Source organism: Glycine soja, chromosome 1 (genome assembly GCF_004193775.1).
Source record: "Glycine soja cultivar W05 chromosome 1, ASM419377v2, whole genome shotgun sequence".
Lineage (NCBI taxonomy): Eukaryota > Viridiplantae > Streptophyta > Magnoliopsida > Fabales > Fabaceae > Glycine > Glycine soja.
The window spans coordinates 23768418-23786295 of NC_041002.1; positions in this window are offsets into that span (position 1 = coordinate 23768418).

A 17878-nucleotide genomic window follows, 5' to 3' on the forward strand; every position below is an offset into this window, starting at 1 on the left:
TCCCGCTCATGAAGAAATCGGCCGCCAATCTCCTTAATGTCCTTTTATCGTTGTCGGAAGCCCCCTGTGGGTATCCTTTGCTTTCAACGAACTGCTTGATATCGAAATACCAAGGCTTACCATCCCGTTCTTCTTCCACCTGACAACAATGCACGGGTCTGCCACGACACCAGAACTCAATGTATGGTAGGTCCCCGTGCGGTGTTAGCTGGAACATGGATGCCAGAGTAGCAAGCGCATCCGCCATTTGATTTTCCTCCCGGGGAACGTGATGGAAGGAGATCTCATCAAAGGAATCAGCCAACTCCTTGATATAGGCTTTGTAGGGTATCAGCTTGGGGTCTCTAGTTTCCCATTCCCCTCTCAGTTGGTGAATCACCAGTGCTGAGTCCCCGTACACTTTGAGCATTTTGACATTAGAGTCAATTGCCGCCTGGACGGCCAAGACACACGCTTCATACTCAGCCATATTGTTGGTGCAGTCTAACCCCAACCTGGCTGTGAAAGGTATACATTGATTGTCTGGAGAGACCAATACTGCTCCAACGCCATGGCCTAGAACGTTTAACGCTCCATCAAACCATACAGTCCATTTGTCCCGATCTTCGTCTAGTTTTTCCGCAAACAAGGTCATGATGTCCTCATCCGGGAACTCGGGATGCATGGGCTGATAGTCGTTGAGAGGCTGCTAAGCCAAATAATCTGCTAAGGCGCTTCCTTTTATCTCCTTTTGGGTGACGTAAACTATATCAAACTCGGATAGCAAGACTTGCCACCGGGCAATCCGTCCTGTGAGAGCCGGCTTTTCAAAGATGTACTTAACCGGGTCCATCTTGGATATCAACCAGGAGGTATGGCTCAGCATGTATTGTCTTAGATGGTGGGACGCCCAGACTAAAGCACAACACGTTCTTTTGAGCAGGAAGTAATTCATTTCACAGGTCGTGAACTTCTTACTCAAGTAGTAGACAGCGCGCTCTTTCTTCCCGGACTCGTCATGTTGCCCCAGCATACATCCCATTGACTCGTCCAAAATCGTCATATACAAGATGAGAGGCCTTCCGGGTACCGGTGGCATAAGCACAGGAGGATTCATGAAACACTTTTTGATCGTCCTGAATGCCTCTTGACAATCCTCATCCCAACGGACAGTTTGGTTTTTGCGTAAGAGTTTGAACAACGGCTCACAAATAGCAGTGAGATGTGATATGAATCTGGCAATATAATTTAAACGTCCCAGGAAACCTCGGACTTGCCTCCCGGTACGGGGTTTCGGCATCTCAAGGATGGCCTTCACCTTTTCGGGGTCCACCTCTATCCCTTTCTGGCTTACGATGAAACCTAGCAATTTCCCTGATTTGACCCCAAAAGTGCACTTAGCGGGGTTCAACCTCAATTGATACTTCCTAATCCTTTCGAACAACTTCCGCAGGTTGACAAGGTGTTCCTCCTCGGTTTTAGATTTGGCAATTATGTCGTCCACATAGACCTCGATCTCTTGGTGCATCATATCATGGAACAAAGCTACCATAGCCCGTTGATAAGTTGCCCCAACATTCTTGAGTCCAAAGGACATCACCTTATAACAGAATGTTCCCCACAGGGTGATGAAGGTAGTCTTTTCCATATTCTCCGACGCCATTTTTATCTAATTGTAACCGGAGAATCCGTCCATAAAGGAAAACAAAGCGAACTTGGCCGTATTATCCACGAGGATATCGATGTGCGGAAAAGGAAAATTGTCTTTGAGACTGGCTCGATTCAAATCTTGATAATCCACACACATTCGCACCTTCCCATCCTTCTTAGGAACTGGTACAATGTTGGCAACCCATTTCGGGTACTGAGCGACTACCAGAAAACCAGCGTCAAATTGTTTCTTCACCTCTTCTTTTATTTTCAAGGATGTCTCGGGTTTCATCCTCCTCAGTTTTTGTTTTATCGGGGAACACTCGGGATTTAGAGGTAGTCGGTGTTGTACAATGTCATAACTCAAACCGGGTATATCTTGGTACGACCAAGCAAAGATGTCTTGGTAGTCTTTCAGCAGGGCTATCAATTCTTCACGAATGGATGTGGTCATACCCGTGCCTATCTTTACTTCCTTTTTCCCACTGTCGGTTCCTAAGTTCACTAGTTCTATCTCTTCTTGATGAGGCCCCATTTCTTGGTCTTCATGGGCGACTATCTTCTCCAACTCTGGGGGAAGTCCCACATCCTCGTCCTCTTCATCCTCCGTTTGATTGGTTTCTTGCTCGAAATCAATGGTCGGGTCCCAGATATTAGTACCTTCGAGGGACTCGTCGTCGGATCTGGTGTTAAACGTAAAGAAATAAACATGCAAATGGATTAGAATGGGTAGAGACGTACGAACAGATGAAGAAAGATCTTTTATTTTATAATTTTAGGAACAAAAGACACAAAGCCTTAACAAAAGAAAACTCTAAAGCTTAGGCCTAACTGTAGAGTTTAAAAGCCACAAAGGGTTATATTATGCTTGTTGCGTAAATGTCTGGGCATTCCTCCACTCGCCAATTTCCTAGTCGGAAACCAGGAGGGCATGGTCGTACCAACTCCGACCCACTTGGCGAATCATCTTCACATATCGCAATGACTTGGCCTTCGTGTCCTAGACCCACGCTTATAAAGCTCCTACTGATGTGGCAGGGCGGGTCTCTTTTGACTTCTTGTCCCAATGGCGAGCCTTGATCTCCGCTCTTCCTTCCTGTAATGTCTTTCTTTATGTCCGCTCGTGTGGGTTTATAGCCTAACCCAAACTTCCCACAATTTCCTTTAGAGCTTATCAGGCTGGTTATGCTGCCGTTGTCCTTGCCTAAACCCATTCCGGGCTCATAACCATTCCCCAACATCACTCGGGCCATCATTACTGCCGCATCGGACAGGCAAGGTTGCCCAGAGAAGGAATCTACAGAGGCAATGCTAACCACCTCAAAAGACTGGAAGGCCGTTTCTAATGACTCCTCCGTGGCTTCCACATATGGCATAGAGGATGGGCAACTCACCAAGAGGTCTTCCTCGCCCGATACGATAACCAAATGCCCTTCCACTACGAACTTCAATTTTTGGTGGAGTGTAGAGGGAACGACTCCCACCGAATGGATCCATGGGCGCCCCAACAGGCAGCTGTAAGCGGGGTTAATGTCCATTATTTGAAAGGTAACCTGACAGGTATGGGGGCCTATCTGTACAGGGAGGTTGATCTCTCCCCTAACCTCTCAGCGGGTGCCGTCGAAGGCACAGACTACCATGGAACTTGGCTTTAGATGGGAAGCATTAAACGGTAATTTCTCCAAAGTGCTTTTGGGCATTATGTTTAAACTGGAACTGTTATCGATAAGCACCTTGGCTACGACGTGGTCCATGCACTTGACTGATACATGTAAAGCCCTGTTATGCCCTCTCCCCTCGGCAGGGATTTCTTCTTTGGCGAAGGCGAGATAATTGTTGGTGGTGATATTATTGATGAGTCCTCCAAAGCCCTCTACAGAGATATCTTGAGCCACATGAGCTTTGTTCAAGACCTTTACTAGCAAAGCCCAATGAGGCTCAGAGCTCATGAGTAATTCCAAAAGAGAGACCCTGGCCGGGGTTTTGTTGAGCTGTTCAATGACCTTGAACTCGCTCTGCTGAATAATGTGGAGAAACTCGCTTGCTTCCTCTAGCGACACTTCCTTCTTGTCGTAGCCATCCCTTTTCTCCGGAAGACCCTTTACCGGAATATCCTCGTTTGGAGTGAGGGTCGTCTTGTCATTTTGTTCCTCCACCATCTTGGCCTTTCCCTTACTGTTTGCAGGTTGTGTTGGCAGGTCGGAAGGTGCAAACACGCGACCGCTGCGGGTCACACCGTTCAGCCCCGTGATATTGGTTACCTTGGTCGACAATGAGCTGACGTCGGTGGCTTCTTCTTCCCTTTCACTCGGAGGTGTATACCTCCACGGGACTGCGTGGCTGTTTTGGTATGGGAAAGGAACAGGTTTAGTTGCCGAGGGGTATTGGGGATTTTGTGGAGCTGCGTCCTTAGTGAAATATATCACCAAAGGTTTAGGCCTTCCAAAACTTCTCTCATCCGCGGACTGTATACATATATGCTGCTCTTCCCTCCCTTCATCATCGACTTCCAGTCGGCCTTGATCTATCATTCGTTGCAACAATTCCTCTACTGCCAAACATGTTTCCATGTTATGTAGCTTGCCGAAATGCAACAAACAAGAATCCTCTTTATGCCCACCGTGGGGAATCACACCTCCCTTTTGTAGGGCCTCAAAGATAAACCTCCTAGGGGTTGCCACGTCCTTTAAAGGTTTAGACCTGCGCGGCCTATCTGACTCAATGGCATTAACTGCTCCCCCTCCATGATTAGCGAGCGGGTCACACCTACCTCTTGAAATGTCAGCCATCCAGCATCTATCAAATGTTGGACCTTGTATTTAAGGGCCAAGCATTTTTCAATGGAATTCCCCGGGGTATTCCCATGGTACGTGCAAGTTGTGTTAGGATCATACCACTTTGGGAAAGGGGGTTGGTAGATCTTCCCGGGAGTTATTACGGCCATTTGGTTGGCGATAAGGGACGGCAAGGGGTCTTCGTATGTCATTGGGAGGGGTGAATTCTGGAATTGGCTTCGGGGGAAAGTTCCTCATTGCGTTGGAATTGCCGGCCGGGCGAGTCATGGTTGGAGCCAGAACTTGGGGGGCCTCCCTCTGGATGGGTGCCTTAGGCTGCACGGGTGTTGAATTGGAGGAGTTCACGGCGCGAGCTGAAAAGCTCGGATGATGTTGTGCATATTGATGTGTACCATGAGAGGTCTGCGGGGGCTTGACCCATGCGGGTGCGGAAGTGACGGCATGAGTATCTCCCTCCTTCCTTTTTGCCCCAGTTGCTACGACTCTTTTAGCATGGGTACTTGTGGAGGAAACGTAATCGAACTTCCCTCTTTTCAACCCTACTTCAATTCTTTCCCTGGCGAATACCAAGTCCATGAAGCTGGAAGGCATGTAGCCTACTAACTTCTCATAGTAAAACACTGGCAAAGTGTCTACCATCATGGTGATCATCTCCCTTTCGATCATGGGAGGGGCCACTTGTGTCGCCAGGTCTCTCCACCGCTGTGCGTATTCTTTAAAGGTCTCACCTTCCTTTTTAAACATATTCTGTAGCTGAGTGCAATCGGGAGCCACATCGGAATTATACTGATATTGCCTTAGGAAAGCAGTAATCATGTCCTTCCAAGTATGGATGCGGGAAGCTTCCAGATTAGTGTACCAAACAACTGCAGCTCCAGCTAAGTTATCTTGGAAAAAATGTATTAACAACTTCTCATCCCTAGGGTGTGCCCCCATCTTGTGACAATACATCTTGAGATGGATTTTAGGACAAGTCGTCCCTTTATACTTGTCAAAATCGGGCACTTTGAATTTTGGGGGGATGACGACATCTGGTACCAAGCAAAGATCTGTCATGTCTGCGAACAGATAGTCACCGAAGCCTTCAACAGCTCTCAATCTCTCCTCGAGGAGATCGAGTCCCCTTCTTTCCTCGGTCGCCGGGGGTGGTCCTTCTGTGGACAAGAATATTGGTTGTGCTGTGAGGTTGGGCTGAGACAAAGTGTTGGGTGCCGGCCCCTCGACGGGGATCGGGGGGTAGAACTCGACATCCCCTTGGGCATACTCTTGATGATCTTCGTGGACCTCGTCGGGCTGTTGAGGAGGCTCCCCTTCAAGGATGGGGGAAGAGACATGACCCGCATCGTCTTGCATGACTGGCGGCGTGTAATTAGGCGGCAATCCATAAAGGTAAGCCACTCGGTTGTATCCCAAATGGGGGTTGCTGTTATGCCCCAGTGTGCTTCTTCCTCGTCTTACCATATTTGGGGGAGGATGGTGCGCGGTAGCTAGGAGAGTTGGGTCTGCTTCGGCAGCCGAACTAACGGCGATAGCGGTGGCCACGTTTTTCTCCATGAGTTGCCTCATTCCTAACATGGCCTCCATCATGGAAGCCATTTGTTCTTTCAGAGCCGACATGTCGGCTTTCATCTGTTCCTGTGTCTTCTCTTGATCACCCATCGTTCTAGATTTGGATCTGGTGCGATAGGGATGCCTTGGGGCGCGTTTAGTTATGGTGTTTTTTCCTAAAAAACCAAACGTGAGGAGTAGGTAAAAAGTAATGAATGCATGTTAGAGATAAAATGCATGAGTGATTTGATTTGCATTGACTTTTGGAGTAAAAACATGGGATAAACTCATTTTATTCAAAAAGTTATAACATGTCAAGATCTGAGTGACAATACAAGTTCCCTAGCGGTTTCTAATTATATGTGCCATTAGATCTATCATATGCTGACAATAGCCGAGAAGTCTGTGGATCTCCTCGGGGGCAGAGTAGGTGTCCACCATTGCCTTGGCCTTGGCTAGTAGTCAGGGAAGCTCTTGACTCCCGTTCAAGGTAAGGGCAAATCGGTCCATCCACATCGTTGCCTCTTGATGTAGCAAGTCGATCACCCTTACTCTAGCCTCCTTTTCCGCGTACACTTGGGCATACTCGTTCGCCACTCTATGCTCGTGGGCCGTGGCTAGATTTAGTTCTTCTTGGTACTTGGTGATGATAGCTAACATGTTGGTCTCTGTCTCGCATAACCGTTGAGACAAACTTCTTTTGGACCTCGAGCAAGCCTTCAATTCATCTTTCAAGATCAAACTGTCTACTCGTGATTGGTCCCTTTCCTCTCTTCGAAGTTTAAGCTCGCTGTTGCTGCCCCACAGAGCCCCTTGGAATTTGTTCCGGCCATGTTCTTCCCTACAAGCCCTCTTGGTTTCTCGTTCTAAGGCTTTGGTGGTAGCCACATTTATATCTCTCAGTTCGGTATTCTCCTTTCGGATTTTCAAAGCTGCTGACTTGAACCTTTCTTTAACTGTTTGGGCTTGCTCGAGTTCCACCCTAAGGGCCTGCACTTCTTCGTCTTCCTCCGGTGCCTCAACTTCCTCTCTTTTAGCGATTCTCAAACTCGGAAGCCAATTCAAACCTTGCACGTGGGCTTTTAACCACTTACTATAGCCCCTGATGGGCCCATTGTTACTGCCCCTGAGTTCCTTGTCCTTCTTTTGCAACACCTCCCATGCCTTGCGGACCTTCTGAAGTGTCTCCACGTTGGTCTTATTGAAACCTCGTGAAATGACAAGCATGAGCTCATCCTCTAGTGGCGCCCCTCTCATAGGGTAGCCAAGTTGTCTTATAGCAAGAACGGGATTGTAGCTGATGCAACCCCTCGTCCCCATCAAGGGAACATTTGGAAATCCTCCGCATGAAATAAGAACTCCGGTTCTTCCTTCCTTCCATTGAGGGAACCAGTTGACAGATGCTCCTTCTTTGCTTGCTAAGAGTCGGTCCCAATTTGCCCCTTCTTTCTCTGTGCATGAACGGTGGCTTTCTAGTGGGCAAGCATGCCTCACCTCTTGACGAAAAAGGTGCGAAACTAACCATACATAAAGAGCTGGAGTACAGCAAACAATCCTTGTATTGCTCTTTTCACATCTTCGGTCGAAGGTGTCATATAAGTCGGCTAGCATAGCGACAACCGGGCTTTCCTTGTGGTTATGATAGGCAAGAAAAGCGTCGATCGCTGCTAGGTCCACCAACCCATCCACATTTGGAAAGAGGACTCCTCCGAAGATCAACAGTGCGAGAATATCTATGAACGGGGCCCACTCACCTTTACCTGCCAAGATTCTTGCTTTTGCCTCCAAATATTTTCTTGGTATTCCAACCACCCCATTTTCGACTTGCTTCCTGTGGTCTAATTCCTGTGCCGAGATTTGGACTATCTTGGAAATTCTAGCTAATGAGGGATAGAACCCTGAGAAGAGGTATGGTTTGCTTCCCCCTAGAGGGCATCCTAGGATCTTTTCAAATTCTTCTACCATAGGTGATAGCTGGAAGTCCCCAAAGGTGAAGCACCTCAACGGCTGATCATAATACTGGGCAAGGGAGGCAATGGCCGCTGTGGAGACTTCTACCATGGCTAAGTCCCAGATTTTACCGTAAGCTTTGTGAATAGCTTGCCGCTGGAGCTGACCCATTAACTGCCATAACTCCTTTAGACTGGTGGTCCCTAGGCTCTTGACCTTGACTTGATAGAATCTCCTTTTAAGTGAAGGCATTTGACTTGATCCCATGTTTTACTAAAGTGAACAAAAATCGGTGCGAATTAAAACTTTGACACCTATCATGGGTGAAATGGATGAAAGCATGAAGAAATGCATATAACACAAATGCAATTTATGAATACCGGAGCCCGAGAAATTGTCTCCTTCTTAGATACAACGTCTTGGGGTAGCAAAGTGCCCGACGTATGTATTTAAGAAGGTGGCATGGACCCTCTGTTGGTTTGCCAAAGAGGAGATCACAACAGAATCCGTGCGTGATGCCTATGCGAAAGGCGCAACACGGGAATGTACAGTATGACAATATTCACAAAATATAAGCAAAAGGGTACGTGACACTTATGCATGGCAGTGTGAAAAAATAGCACGCAGCGTGTCCGCTTCGTGCCCCTATTCAAGGGACCTATATGGGAGAGAGCTAAAAGGGTTTTTAGTGATAATCCCCAAGGTGGTCATATCTTTCTTGATGGTCTCTAGAGGTATCATCCTCTTCGAAGAACATATTGCAGCAGTAGGGACTACTAGTAACAATATGTTATCAAAGAGAAAAACTCTAGATGAGGGTTCACTGTAATCAAGCAAGTCGGAGACCTTTCTTTTTCAAATCACCGTGTGTGCAAATAGTGTTGGTGTTTGTGTGCATCAAATGAAAATATTTACCTCATGCATACATTTTAAAACACACTAAAAGCATCAAAGAGTTATATACACAAGAACATAAGGAAAATAAAGGGAAATCAACAAAGGAGGATGTCATGATTAAACATTGCACAAGATTAAATGGCCTAACTCTCAAAAAATGTTCCCCAGTGGAGTCGCCAATTGTCGCAACCTATCCTTCGGCGGGAGGGCGACGCGTGACTCGCGGGTGCGTGTTCCAAGAAAGGAATACGTGCGGAGTCGCCACCAACGTTTATTTGAGGAAAACGTCAGAAAAACCGGAAAAGACGTGATCTACGAACCCTAAGTGAAAGGTTCGGGACTTATATTTACGCACGGGAAAGGTATTAGCACCCCACGCGTCCGTCACAAGAGACGGCAACCTTTAATCAAATGTGCAAATATGACTTCAATTTATATTTTTTCCCTTTTTACGTTCTTATGTCCTTTTTTATGTCTTTTTATGTTTTTATCTTTTTGTGGTCGACAAGGGCGTTTCCCTTTGCTCCTACGTATTCCTCAATTGTGATGAGAAAATCAGACCTACGTAGTTACGGAAACTTACAAATTTGAACCCCCATTTTTACTAAATACACCCTCTGCCCTTTTTTGGTGATTCTTTTTTCGTAAAGTTACGGAAACTTACGAATTTCGTAACGATACTTGTTTTCTTTCTGTAATGTTGCGGAACCTTACGGATTACGTAATCATCCCTTTTTTGCCTTCCGGAACATTACGGAACTTTACAGATCGCGCACTAACACTTCCTTTTAATTTTCGGCATGTCACGAAACTTCACGGATTGTGCTACGACGCTTTTCTTTTGGCTTCCGGCATGTCTCGGAACTTCACAAATTGCCTAACAATGGGTGCCAAATACCTCAAAGTGGTCAAACGAGGGTCGCATCCCAACAACGGATGGTCCCTGGACGAAATTAGGGTATGACAGTGGGGAAGTTGGAAAGGCAACATGGTGAAGGGAGAAGGTTGTGGATGGGAAACAAACAGGGGTGTGTTACGGGGACCACACATAAATTATTAGAATGCCTTATTTTATGACAAAATAAATTATTAGAATGCCTTAAATTATGACAAAAATAAGCAACAAAATAACCAACAAAAACAATTGAGTACAGTGCAATGAAAACATGCTTCATAATATCCTTTTTGTTAGAAAAAAAATTATGTTGCTGATGAGAGGAACATATGGGCTGATGACAGTGGTTCCACTGCCAATTTCATTACGATTTAGTGAACAATTTAAGGACAAAGAATTCAACTATCAAAACCATAACAAAATGAACAACATGAAGGCGGTAATAAGACAAAAGAATAAACAATAGAAATGTTACAAACTTACAACATTCGAAGCAGTTGATGACTAAGTACTCATCTTGATAATGTTTGAGTGGCTTTGTTCGGCATGATAAGTTAATGGTCAAAATCTCTATTTTGGGTTTCCACAGAGCCCGAGAGGAAGGAATGTGTAGTCAGAATCCTTTTGTGTCTCCAAATTGCTTGTTCCAATGTCTATTATGATTGGATGGATTTTTTAGAAGCCTCAAGCCTCTTCGTTGGTCTCGATAATGTACTCAATGTAACTGCCCAGCAGTTATTGGGAAGTGCAACAGCCCTGGTCAAGTCACGTCTAATAAATAGAGGAAGGAAGGTGTAGTCAGAATCCTTTTGTGTCTCCAAATTGCTTGTTGCAATGTCAATTATTATTGGATGGGTTTTTGAGAAGCCTCAAGCCTCTTTGTTGGTCTCGATAATGTACTCATGTAATTGCCCAACAATCATTGGGAAGTGCAACGGTCCTGTTCAAGTCACGTGTAATAAATATTAAACTACAAACTCTGGCAAAATGCTTAAACATAAAAAAATTTCTCATAAAAAGGGAGGGAGAAAAATGGATGAAAAGAAAGGAACCAAAGAGTAAGGGAAAAGTACTTGGGTATGTATAGGAATTTGACAGATTTTAAATCAAAAGTAATGTATTTTGTTTAAAAATAATTGCATTTCTATCCATTTCCAATCAACATGTTGGTTACTCGTGTTTAAAGATAGGAATGAAGAAAAGTAACCTCACAAAGTAAATAATTTTACTATAAGATTATATGTAATTTGTAGTATAATCAAATTTTAGTGTTCATTTCATTGCTATGACAGACTTATAATTCTTTTTATAAGATGGTGGCAAATCATGCTTCAATCATAAAGTTAAAATAAAAATCACATTTCAGATCATGCTTCTATTGAGAAAACAATCAAGATATTTCAATTCTAAGCATAAAGTTCAAATGACATGTTCATGTTTAATTGTTCCCTAATAAATCCCCTAGCTTGCAGCAAATAACTCTAAAAATTAAAATCACATAGCAATTAGTAAGTTAGAATCAACTTAGCAAAGGTTGTTTACCACAATATAATGAATATCATCTCCTGCAAGGATAAAGAAGGACAATTTATCAAAATGGTGTCCACAATATAATGAATATCACCAGGAATGAAAAAGTTATTATTTAGAGGTTGTGGCGTCCCTACATAATGACTGGTTTAATAGTAATAAATTAAATAGCAGAAACCATGGGAATTTTTTTTTCTTATTTTCTCTCTCTTTTTTTTCACACTGTTATTCATTTCACGGTAATTAAATTCAAAAGGAAAATTATCACTATAGAGTCCTGAATGGCCAGTTCACAACTCTATTCGGATTCATTTCTTTCTGATCACTCATAACCTTTAAACTAGTTTACTCTTTCGAATGAAAATATACCAGCCATCATTTTAGGTCGTCACGTGAAAATAATAAGATGTGGTCGGTAAACTCTTTTCAAATAAAGTTTGTTAATATTTCCTTTTCAAATAACAAGATTAAACATAATTATATTTATCATCTAAAACTGTCCAAAATATGGGAGTTTGCAAAATAACATAGTGACATCCAGAGCAAAGGTAACAATTGTGGTGGCTTTAGCCACAATATATATAATCATCAAAATTTCTATACAATAGGTCTACCCACCCAAAAATCAAAAGAGTAAACCTAGCAGTCTAAACTAGATACACCCACCCACAAAAAGTATGTACGCCTAGTCTAAGGAGTCGTCCGCTATGATGAATAGTCTTCACTATTTGTTGTCCCTCCAGGGCCGCTCTCCTTTGTAGAGTCTGCCTCAGATGCTGACATAACATCCTCTGGAGAATCAACATCAAGGATTGGGCCCTCATCATCCTCTGGGAAGTCAAGGGCATCCACAGTAGGTTCAGGAGGTAACTCCTCTGGGTCCTCTTCAAGATCTTCTTCAGAGGATGACACCTCTATCACTTGGACCGGCTCAACTAGTCGATATGGAGTAGGTGTAGGTAGTATCCACTCCATAGGCTGCTGAATTGTGTGTGCGGGTTCCTCCGGATGTACTAATGAAGTTACAGTGAGTCAAATCGTGCCACGGAATCAGCACCTCTCATTGCCTTCAAGGGTCTCCCAAACACCCTCTAGGCACTCCATCACCATGCGATCATGGATCAACTGCGCTGCCATCGCGATCTACAAGAGATAAAAGAAAGAGGGTAGACTCTTTCACAAGAAATCTAACTATAGGTAACAATACAATGCGTCCCATAACGGCTACGCATAGTCAAAATATCTTTTTCTAGGGATTTCCTCTCTGGTAATCGATTACCAAAGTATGTAATCGATTACCAGTGCCCAAAAACGAATTACTTAGCCTTTGCACATTGGAATCTACAAATTACATTGTGTAATTGATTACACCTACATGGTAATCGATTACCCGTGGCAGGTAGCACTATGTAATCGATTACACCCAACTGGTAATCGATTACCAGTGCCCTATCACCCTGTGTAATCGATTACACACCATTGGTAATCGATTACAAGAGGCCATTTAACATCCTGTCTCCATTTTTAAGCCCTGTAATCGATTACCCACGAATGGTAATCGATTACCAGAGGCTAATTTCCATATACCACCCAAGATACATAGCTGGCCAGCCGCCACACAAGCCTCCTTGCTTCGTGGACTTTGTTCTTTTATTGGTTGACTGCCTGGAGCTCGCCTGTTTAGGTATGTCACAGGTTCTCACTGACTGACTATGCCCGGGTTGGGTTGGGATTAGTCAAGCTTGGTTTTGGGCAATAGCACCCCACCTGACGTCCCCAAGGTCTCCTGACCCCCACGACATATCTCCAGGTACCACTTTGTGGTCAACAAATAAAAGTAGGAAGACTAACTCTTCCACACTTTCTTGCATCAAGCTTATTGGATTATAGGGCACCCGTCATATGTGGTACTAGGTGGCGATCAGGCGATGGCGCAAATCAACTCTCCCATTTTCCACAAGTCAGGCACAAGCATACCATCCCCAGTTGCCTACCTTTAACTTGAGCTCACGCACTCCCACGTAGCCCTTATCCTCGTTCCTCTCACCATCGGGTCCCCATCAACCCTTCCAAGCTTCCACAATATCCAAACAATTCGATTTCATTTATCATGAAACTACCCTAAACCAAGAAAACAGAGTAGAGGCAGAAAAACTCTGCCCAAAACTCATTCAAATTCCACAGCTTTCCATACTCATATACCCCAATAAAATTCTCTTTGTTCTGATTCGTTAACCATTGGATCAACTTGAAAATTTTATTGGAGATTCCTAGTACATAAATCTACATTTTGACCGTTGGGATCTGCTAGAAAAGGCCTGGAACATGATATGTACTACCTTTCCCGTGACTAGTGCTGCACAACCATTTTTTTGCACATTTGGTCAAGTTTGCTGCACAATTTGACAGCTTTTGCTGCACAATTTGGCAGATTTCGAAATCCAACTTTCCCCCATCCAATTTTACTCAAATTGGATCCTACAAGTCCTAAATCATGTATAAATCATATTTAAACCAAAAACAAGCTTCAGATCAAGGTAAATCAAAATCTAGGTATCCAAAACCCATCAATTTAATAAATTTTCATGGTTTGAAAGGTTAAAATGAGAATTGGGTAATTTTGGGGTAAACTCTCATCTCAATCAAGTCTATAACATTGATTTAGACTTGCTCAAACTGATTTTAAGGTGAAAACTCCACCTATTCAAAATTTGACCTCTCAACACCCAATTTACCCTAGAAATGGCTATTTTCCTTCACATTTGTCACTCATTTTTCTCATTTGCTCTGCCCAAGCTTTCCTACACGTCCAAATTGACATTCTAAACTAGAATCAACTCACTTTAGACTCCAATTTCCACTAACCCCGAATTTGGCTTTTCTAACCCTCAAAATCTCCCACTTTTCCACTCACAACACTACCATTCTCACATTTAACCCTAGGTTAACTCTCCCCATCATCTCTACCAGTTTTCCATCAACATTTTCAGCATACATATATCACAAAGCATCATCATAAAACCCTAAATCAGCATGGGTAATTTTGTTCACATCAAACATGTCAAGTTTAGCATGATTTCAACAAATTCTTTCACAAATAACTACCCTAAGGCAATAACCTAGTAGAACTACCCATCATAGCTCCCAAAAACCCAACACCCACGAATTTCATGTGAGAAGAAGTCCACCCATACCTGAAATTTGAAGCCCCACGAAGTAGAGGTGTGTTCCAATACTCCGAAAATGGCTTCTCCTTGCAATTTGGGGTAGAAAGGAAGAGGAATTTTGGAGCTTCAATGGAGAAGAAGAAGAGAAAAAGCAACGTGGAAGAGAGGAAGAAGCTTCTGAAATTTTTTGAATGAAGAGAGAGAAGATTTGGGCTGTTTTAAAAAAAATATTTTCTTTTCCTTTTTTTTTTAAAAGCACTTGCCACATGTCCTCTTTTAAGTGGAGCAAAAGGGCCCACCTTTTTCCTTTGATTTGACATCATGCTCAGCCATAAGGAAGAAAAATTGAACCTTTTTGGATGCTGAAATCCTACCTCGGTTTGTGTGCCACCTCTCTGGTTCTAGTTCCTCGAGTTTCTCTGCACCCGTCGGGGCCCGTTTTCGAAAGTAGGCAATATATATATATATATATATCAAAACGCTCAGAAATGAGACCCTGAGCGTGGTTCAGAGGTAGGTTTTGTTAAATTTTAAGTTGCACGCAAAACGATAATTTTTAGACTAATTAATTGCGAATTACTCTATAACTGTCCAGTTATGGATTACCCTTCGGTAATTAGTCCAACCCGCGTATCTTTCCCCCAATGTACATACTTCTACCAAGAATATATGTTTCCCCCAATATATATATATATATATATATATAATTATTTAGATGTAACACTTACAAAATTCTGGGTAGAAATTCTAGGATGTCACAGAGGTTGTAAACAGCTTATCCTCAGGAGAAAGTGCAAGGAAACATTCACAATTAGATAAAATAACATCAAAGATAAAATCGTAAAAATGACAAAAAGGAATGAACTTACCATATGAAAATGCAAGGATAAAAAATGACAATTTCTCAAAATGGTGCCCACAATATAATGAATATCGCTAGGAATGAAAAAAAATATATTTAAAGGATGTAGATATGCATCAACATCTAGTCCTATAAAGCGATACATGCTCTATACTACTACTCACCTATCCTGTTCAGAATTAAAAAAAAAAACAATTTATATACCATTTATTATACTTTCCATTCATTACATCCTTACCCCCCCAGCATATACTAATCTAAATTATGATTCTAAAAATCAAAATCCATCATTCCCTTAACCAACCTACTCATTTTACAAAAGTGAAGAATAGGCAAAAGTGAGAATAAAAAAATGCAGATCTGCAGCTGGAAAAATTGAGCAAGAATCAATTTTGTGAATATTGAAGCCAGAATCCTATCCTTGTTGGAATCTGAAAGCCTAACAATACCCAAAGTGAGAATAAAAGAATGCAAAATCTAAAAAAATAAATAAAAATAGAACACTAAAAAAATAGAACAAACTCTTCTTCTAAAATGTCAAAGTGCAAGGAAACATTCACAAATAAAACCGTAAAGATGACAAAAAGGAATGAACTTACCATATCAAATCGGGTTTACCATAAAAATAAAAGAGACAATGAAATCCACTTCAGATTTACCACATGAAATCTTCTCTGCTTCAAGCAATGTTGCCTCTTTTGACTAAGTCATTCCAAAATGATGCAATCCTACCCCTCCCCCCCCCCAAGGGCATTGGATAGAAGACTCCAAAAAGATTGGGCCAGAGATGCAAGAGAAGACCCTAGGATATTCATGAGCCTTAGGATAAATTTTGGGCCAATGGGCTAACTATGAACCCACTTATCCTTATACATATTAGATTAAGATTTCATTATTTTTGGGCCTTGTATTTAAGACTCCATAATGTAGGTAGGGTACCCTAGAAATGTAGGATTTTTCAGCCCTTGTATTTTAGGGCACCTAGACTAGTTTTTGTATTAGGGGTAATTTTGTAATTTCACATGCATTAAGTGAATATTCGATGTGTGTGTTGAAAAATAAATTTAATTGAATTGGGAGAAGCCCTAATACAAAAACTAGTCTATATGCCCTAAAATACAAGGGCTGAAAAATCCTACATTTTTAGGGTATCCTACCTACATTATGGAGCCCTAAATACAAGGCCCACAAATAATGAAACTAACATTTCTAACAATGAACATTTAAAAAAACAGCAAAAAACACAGCAAAAAAGTGATGCAATTTGAATACAAAATAAAACTAATAGTGAACATAAAAAAAACACTTAAAAAAAACAGCAAAAAGATGACCAAAATCGTGTAAAATACCTTCAAGAGGGTAGATTTTCCACACCCATTGGGTCCAATAAGCATCCAAAACTACCTACAAGGAATGCAAATCGAATAATCCTTAAGAACCGGTACATCCTATGTTTTCCTATCTCCACTAAAAAAATCAAAACAAACAAAATTTAAAGCTTGAACGAAAACTGTTCAAGAAAATGTCCAACTAAAAAGTGAAATGAAGGAAGAAAGAGAAAGATAAGAGGAAAAAAACGAAAAAGAGAGGAGAAGATTGAGGAAGAGAAAGAAAAAAATGAAGGAGTGGAACAACCTTGTTGGAACATGACCGACGAAGAAGAAATGTGGTGGCTCTAGCGGTGCAGCCAGCGAGCAAGAGGTGAAATGGTGCCGTTTGGGTAGAGAAATGAGGAAGTGTACAAAGAGGGGGTTCTAGAAGGATCAAGGAGATGCATACGGTCTTAAGAGCAGCAACGTCACTCTCAAATGCAACAAAATAAACAAGGGCTGGGGAAATATCATAAATGCCCTTGTTTTATATCAAGTGTCAACAATTAAAGATATTCATTATGGGCATTCTGTTGATTAGACTAAAAAGACCATAAAACCAAAAAAATTAACACATGTTAACAAATAAAGTGAAGTTAAAAAATATAATTTCCCTAGACTACTCCTTTATATTATATATATATATATATATATGTTAATGAACTATTCATCACATACATTTTCATCACCTAATTTCAACAAATCGACCAATTATGACTATATACGTCTCACAGTTAATGTAAGAATAATAAAAAAAAATTATTCTAACAATGCATCACATACAACTGTCTCCACTGTCAAGGCAAATTATACGTGGCTTAATTACTTTTTGATAATCTCACTTCAAATGATTCATCACTGGGCCAACAAAAAATAATGATTTTATTTATTTATTTTAAATTACACTAATTTATTGAAAGTGCATTTAACCCTTATGTTTTTAAGGAAAAATTACTTATTTGATTCATCTATTTACATAAATTTTATATTTTAATTTTTATATTTATAAACTCTTTTTTTTATATATAGTTTTTCTACAAATACTTTCGGATCATTTTGTACTCCTACCCATACACAAATTTTACCTTTTATTTGCTATTTTGTGAGGTAGGGACTAAAAGAATTCAAAATTGCTTGAGGGATTAAAAAGGATGATTTTAAATATAAAGACTAAAATGTAAAATTTGTACATTATAAAAATTAAATGAATGTTTTTTTTTCCTTCATTATGTAAT